The following is a 7707-nucleotide window of genomic DNA, read 5'->3' as shown; positions in this document are numbered from 1 at the left end:
CCCCGCGGCGGCGAAGCTGCGGGGTAGTACGATGACTAGAGGGACGGCGCGGCGGCGAGGGGCTGCAGCGACGGAGAGGAAGAAGAAGAAGATGGCGGAGCGAGGGTGAGCGTGCGAGCGTCTGCCGCTCCCCCTCCTCCCCCTATTTATAGCCTCGTGCGGCGAAGCCGAGGAGGCGAGGCGTGGGGGGACGTGAGATTAACTGCACCCACTCCCCCCACGTCCCGCGATTATTGTGCCCTAACGGCGTGCGGAAACTGCCCTTGGAAGGCGAACGGCCCGTTTTGGGCCACAGAAGATCCACACCTAGGCCTAGGCATGGAAGTGGCGGGCCCGGGCCTACGGCGGCGTCCCGTCACACGCGTGGGCTGGCAGGCTCTTCCAGCCGGAGGGTGCCACGTGCCACGTGGCGCGTGGGCGGTAAGCGGCCGGCCCGCAACCCGGCGGGCGCGCCAGCTGGCTCCCGCCTTCAGACTTCAAAACCTCACCAAGACGGCGCACCTGATCAAAGCCGGCTCCTAGCTGCTGGCTCTTCAACATAGGAAGTAGACTGAGCTTCTCATCCTCCTTTCAGCCTCGAAGCCCAACCAGCTTCGGGGACTACTATCGGAGTAAATGACCACGGGTAGCCTAACCGACTCCCCCTGGCTCTTCAAGAAATTATCAGGCCGATCGAGCCTTCAAGCACCCAAAGCACAGGGCCGCCTCCCCTGGCCGGCTATCTCACGGGCTGACTACTGGAAGACGGCCCGGCCCTAAAAACCCTCCCGAAGAGAGTCACAAGATGGCCGACTCCAAGAAGACGGACACAAGAGGACCGACTCCAAGAAGTCGGCCACAAGAGGACCGACTCCCAGAAGCCGGCCACAAGAAGACCGGCTCCCGGCAAGCGGCCAAGATTGCACCCTCAAGGGCTGCACCCACATAACGGTGACGAAACGGGGCGTGGCTAGAGTACAGCTTGCCACCCCCATATCCCAGAGCACGCATGGCCACAGTACGCCTTACGGGTCGGCCATCCCCCGTCCGGCGCGGCACTGTTGCCATGTTGACCATGACGCCACCCACGACAGGCTGTCAGTACGGCCCGCTGGCGGCGGGCCCCTTCAGCCAGAGAGATGCTCGAAGACGGCCAAGCCTCCCCCAGTCGGCCTGGGGCGTAGCCGGCTCCCAATAGCCGGCTACCACCCTCCCTCGAAGTATGTGCATCATTAAGGAGACAAGACGAGGTAAGGCTACAGTGAGAGCCCGCCAGGCGGCGGCACTGTAGCCATGCTTACCTCGGCAAAGCCCTCGTCATCAGAGGCGAGGCTATAGTAACCAGCCACTGGCAAGACCCCCAGGCGATGGGGCTGGCCTGTCGGCCAAGAGGCCAGCAGCCGGCAGGACCCACCAGTCGGTGGGCCCCAGCGGCCGGCGGAGAAGCCGGCGAATACAGACACTGACGGCTAGGACCCACGTCCAGCCAGATTACCATTGTACCCCTGGGGGGCAGGCCTATATAAACCCCCCGGGGCACCCATGCAAAGGGTTGATCTCTTAGAGTTTTATACACCATATAGAGAGAAGAGGAGAGCTAGCCTTGCCCTTCTTCTTCCTCTAGCCAAATAGCTCAAGGAGCCTCTTGTAGCCACTTGTGTTGATCTAGTGATCATGTGGAGACCCCGCAGAGCAGGACTAGGGGTGTTATCTCCACGGAGAGCCCCGAACCTGGGTAAGATTCACCGGCGTGCATGTCTTCGCCTTATCCTGTTTCCAGGCACCGGCGATGTCTTACTGGCTCCCACAATGATAAGCCACCCATTGGCATATGTCTCACCTACCACCCGACATCCGGTAAACGGGAGTTGCATAATCTTATAGTCATAGGAACATGTATAAGTCAAGAAGAAAGCAATAGCAACATACTAAACGATCAACTGCTAAGCTAACGGAATGGGTCAAGTCAATCACATCATTCTCCTAATGATGTGATCCCGTTAATCAAATGACAACTCATGTCCATGGCTAGGAAACTAAACCATCTTCGATTAACGAGCTAGTCAAGTAAAGGCATACTAGTGACACTATGTTTGTCTATGTATTCACACATGTATTATGTTTCTGGTTAATACAATTCTAGCATGAATAATAAACATTTATCATGATATAAGGAAATAAATAATAAATTTATTATTGCCTCTAGGGCATATTTCCTTCATCCCTCCCTCTCTCCCTCTCCTTCTTCCTTCCCCCTTCCCCTTCCTAGTTGGACTAGTAAAGGGGGAGTCCTACTCCTACTAGGAGGAGGACTCCTCCCCTCCTTGGCGCGCCCAAGGGCCGGCCGGCCTGCCCCCTTGCTCCTTTATATACGGGGGCAGGGGGCACCCTAGAACACAAGTTGATCATTGATCTCTTATCCGTGTGTAGTGCCCCCCTCCACCATAATCCACCTCATTCATATCGTTGCAGTGCTTAGGCAAAGCCCTGCGCCGGTAGCTTCATCATCACCGTCATCACGCCGTCGTGCTGACGAAGCTCTCCCTCGACACTCAGCTGGATCGAGAGTTCGTGGAACGTCACCGAGCCGAACATGTGCAGATCACAGAGGTGCCGTACTTTCGGTACTAGGATCGGTCGGATCGTGAAGACGTACGACTACATCAACCGCGTTGTCATAACGCTTCCGCTTACGGTCTACGAGGGTACGTGGACTACACTCTCCCCTCTCGTTGCTATGCATCACCATGATCTTGCGTGTGCGTAGGAAATTTTTTGAAATTACTGCATTCCTGTGACACCCGAATAATTAAGCTACAGTAATCTCCTACTAATGATGCCATGTCGTTATTTTACTGTTGCTAGATCCCACGTTGTTTCAAACTAATTCTAAATTCAAATTAGAATAAAGTCAAACAATAGGAATTTTCAAATGTCAAAACTAAAAAGTTCATGTGATGGCAAATAATCCATAGTTAATTACGGTGGAGAAAAACTAGGTCACTTGTTTGCTTTTCAAATGTTATCATCCAAAAGGAGTGACTAAAACATCCACTCTAGTTCCTTTGCTTTTATTCGAAAATCAAATGACTTGAAATATTACCCCAACCATTTTATGGCAGTGCCGAATATTGCAGGGCATTTATATGGCCAAGTTCCATATTGCAAAATCTTTTGATAGCTTAAATAAATATGAGCAGTGTCTTTTACAAAACAAAAATAGAAAACAGAAAATAGTAAATGAAGAAGGAACCTAACTATTGTGCACTTTGGCCCATCATACATAGTACAGGCCTAGCCCACCTCCGCCTCATCCCCTCCTCTGTATAGGAGTCAGGGAGGGCATGGCACGCATCCACGGTGCCATGGCCATGGATGGCCGCCACGAGCCCCCCCTCGGCCTATAAGGTAGCATCCTTGAAACCCTAGCTCGCCCTCTCCCATTCCCTCCTGGATCCCCATCGTCCCCCCCCCTCTCCTTTGGGTCAATTTTGAGCTTACAAGCTCACACGGTCACCGCTTCCTCGCCGTCGTTGACGCGTCCACCGACCTCTCCGGCGGGCGGGAGCACATCCTGGACGTTCGTCGCACTCGTCCGCGTCTGTTCCGGGCATCGGAGCTAGGAGCGAAGCTGCCTAGCCATCGCCATTAACCTCGTCTCCTCTGCTTCGGCCACCACACATCGTCGTCATCGATCTACACCACCGCGACCTCACCGGCCTCCTCGAGCGCGCCATCGGACCCGCAGTGAACCTCTTCGCCGGTTCCCCCCTTCCTATCCTCGATCTATCCTCGTAGACGCCGTAGGCCACCGTCGACGACGACTCCTACTACACTGGAGGTGCCTACTACTACGTGCAGCCCGCTGACAACGACCAGGAGTAGTTTAGGAGGATCCCGGGCAGGAGGCCTGCGCCTCTTTCGATCTGTATCCCAGTTTGTGCTAGCCATCTTATGGCAACTTTGTTTAACTTATGTCTGTACTCAGATATTGTTGCTTCCGCTGACTCGTCTATGATCGAGCACTTGTATTCGAGCCCTCGAGGCCCCTGGCTTGTATTATGATGCTTGGATGACTTATTTTATTTTTAGAGTTGTGTTGTGATATCTTCCCGTGAGTCCCTGATCTTGATCGTACACGTTTGCGTCTATGATTAGTGTATGATTGAATCGGGGGTGTCACAAGTTGGTATCAGAGCCGACTCCCTGTAGGTAGCCCCCTTTCCAACTCCTTGGCCAAAGTTAAGTCTAGTCACTGAAAAACTTTTTACTAACATGGCTGTGTGTCTTACGGGCCCACGTCGCCATTGGGTGGTATTAGGATCTTTTGCTCCTCACCTATACTCCGGGACTCTGTTATCTCTTCTATTCGGGTTAAATGAATTTACTAACTACATTAGGTTCTCGTAACAACTTTCCCCGGAGGGCCCCTTCAGTTCGGATGGTTACGTACTTCACCAGAAGACTTCGAAGATACTCTCTGATCTACTCCCGAGAACTTGTGTTCATTTCTTTTGCAATCCCTTAACACCGTTGAATCCTTATGGATAACTATGTACCCTCGCCGTTCATACTTCCATCCCTAGTTGTTCTTGTTATTACAAGATACCCGAAAGTATTCTTCGACCTTCGAGAATCCTTTTTCGGACTGCCTTGCAGCTCTTTTCCGCATGAATAACCCTACGAATAATTCCTCACTCTTATCGGGGATTCGTTCATCCCTAGTTGATCATATGTTTCACAAAATACCCCAAAATGCTATTCGACCTTCCAAGAATCCTTTGCAACCTATTGCTTTGGAAAGTCTTGCGTGCCTGCATTATGGTTAGTTCCATATTCCTAGTAATCTCCATTGACATCCTCTGTCACTATCGTTTCGAGTCCCTTGATCCAATATGTTGCGAATGCTCGCAATCCTCAATCAGATCTTAGCATTCACCCTTCCGGCTCAGACGTCACTCCGAACTTGAGCTTATTCTTGGCAAATCAAACCTTGATCGATTGTCGATCTATATAGATTCAACTCAATTATCTTTTGATCAGAGCCTCTGCTTCTGAACTTCTGTTTCAAAAATCGTAAACCCTTCGTATTCAAGCTTCGGCTTATTTAGATGTTTCCATAAACCGATTCCTTTGCATCCCTTCTTCTAGTTGAGTACCGATATTCACATCAGATCCTTTGTGGACCACGTGATCTTTTGGTGGATTACTATCCGACAGCTCCTTCATATTTTAAATCATTGACGACACTACAAAAAAATACACTTCCGTGATGATACGTGTTTGTCACAGTAGGTCGCGTTTTTTGTCATGCATGTACATCCATGACAATTTTATGACAGAATCAAGATAGTCATACCTATGCTGTCGTAGAAGTGTTCCATGACATTACCAAAATTATCATCACGGAAGTGTCCACTTCCATGACGATAAATCGCGCGTCACAGAAGTGCTTTCGTCAAGGTTGACCGACACGTGGCATCCACCGTAACGGAACGCCGTTAAGCTATTGGGTCGGGTTTTGGATCCGATAACCCGTTAACAGCCCCGACCAATTGGAAATTTCCACGTGTGAAATTCTTATTGGCCAGACGAAACACGTGTCAGCTCGTTAGTGGGTCAGATTGGCGCCTATGATATGTCGACACGTGCCACGGCCCACCACTGGCCCATTTAGCTTACAAAGCCGGCCCGTTTGACTTGGTCAAAAGTTAACGGGCTGGCCCATGAAAAGCCTGTTAACGGTCTCTTCGCAAATAGCCCATTTTACGGCCCGTTAACTCACGGCCCGTTAGGCCCTAAAGGAAATCAGCCCAACAACATCATGTGGGCCATCGAATATAACACCAGCCCATTTCACTTTCGGCCCATGTATGGCCCACGACGTCTTTCGGCCCATATGAGGCCTTCGTATCTTTCGGCCCTTTACAGGCCCACGGTGACTCTAGCCCATAATGAACAGTAATTTTATTTATACCCGTTAACGGCCCGTGATTTAGATGGGCCATTTCCAGCCTGTGTTAGCTTTCGGCCTATTGACGGCCCATACATTCTTGGGCTCCTTTTCGGCCCTCGATTACTTTCGGCCCGTTACTGGCCTGTTCCCCTAATGGGCCAAATTCGGCCCATGGCAAGAGTTGGCCCGTTACTGGCCTGTTCCCCTAATGGGCCAAATTTGGCCCATGGCAAGAGTCGGCCCGTTACTGGCATGTTACCCTAATGGGCCAAATTCGGCCCATGGCAAGAGTCGGCCCATTTCTGGCCTGTTAACCCATTGCGTCGTTTCCAGCCGTCCTATATTCTGGCCCATTAACGACCCGTTATGCCTATGACAGAATTAAGCCTTTGCTGTCCTACGGCCTGTTACCGTGCTGGGCCAATACCAATTACGCCCGATTACGGCCCATGTAGACCCATTCATCCGACGGCCTGAGGCCCACCGATTACAGGCCCATTTATCGACGGCCCGTAGGAGACCCATGGATCCTACGGCCCGTATATGGCCCATGGTAGTTGCAGCAACTAGCAAACCAGGGAAAAAGAAGACTAGGAAATAAATAAGGCCGAAACTAACGCTAGGCTATTAAGGTGATTGCACAGATTACATCCACTCGGCATCAAAGATCGCCACCAGTGCAAATATAGGGAACACCCTAGACTATACAGAAATGGCTTGCTGTTTTCTTCAGCCGGTGGCTGCACGTTAAGAATAAATATTGTATCGCACCAAAACAAATTACAACTATATAACAAAAGGAAGGTTGGCATAAAACTTAACATTCTAGCAGATAAATGCACCACCAGAAGTTCAGAAGCTCGGTTCATTTGACCTGACTGTTACGTTTTCATGCTGTATTGTCCGATGGAGCACCATAACCCTCGCCTTCATTTCCCCTAGGCTCCTAAACAACATAGCAAATGTCTAATAGTCTGGTTTCAAAACCATGCATATCTTGACGACATTGAGCAATGTTTCTCCTTGTTTCACAAAGGGTCTCTGTTAGGGAATGGACTTGTGTCTGGAGCGCAGATACAACATTGCTTTGAGCTTGCATATCTTGATCATGAGGCAGTTTGGAAAATATTGCCTTAACAACCAACCCAGTATTACGTAGGAACGTGCTTTTGGCACTGTTAGTGGACAGGTACTGACCCACTGCAGCAAGAGCTGACATTGCGGTTATAGTTGCCTCGCCACCTTCAGAAGGTGGCGGTTCCACCATTTTTTCCATAGCTTGCTGAAAAGTTGAGGTTTTACATTAGTAGTACCAGAACATAAGATATTAAGGAGGCAGCAAAACCAAACAAAATAGCTTTGGTCTATATACAGAACTTATTCTGGTGAACCCATGTAAAATATTAGTTATATTTTATTGCAAAGTACATAATAAAACCCGGTTCCAAACATATGACCATGTACCATCGCTAATGTATTGTCTATTTCTTCACATTGTATTGAGGGCTAAGGATAAAGAGACGAAGTTTATAATACGGTAAGCATAGTATGACATCATTCATATCACAAAACTACTGAGAACAGACAAACAGGCAATTGTAACGTTGTGTGGGCAAGTCCAGCACGGAACTAGATTACGGGTCAAGATCAAAGGAACATCACTCCTCTCTTTTAAACATTGTAAGGTGCAATGATACGCTAAGACAATTGTGTATAAAATTGAAAAGAGTAATAGACATTGGCTGCAAACCATGCAGTTCAAGGCACAAGTC

Source organism: Aegilops tauschii, chromosome 1 (genome assembly GCF_002575655.3).
Source record: "Aegilops tauschii subsp. strangulata cultivar AL8/78 chromosome 1, Aet v6.0, whole genome shotgun sequence".
NCBI lineage: Eukaryota > Viridiplantae > Streptophyta > Magnoliopsida > Poales > Poaceae > Aegilops > Aegilops tauschii.
The sequence above is the reverse complement of the archived record's forward strand: the minus strand, read 5'-3'. Positions refer to the sequence as shown.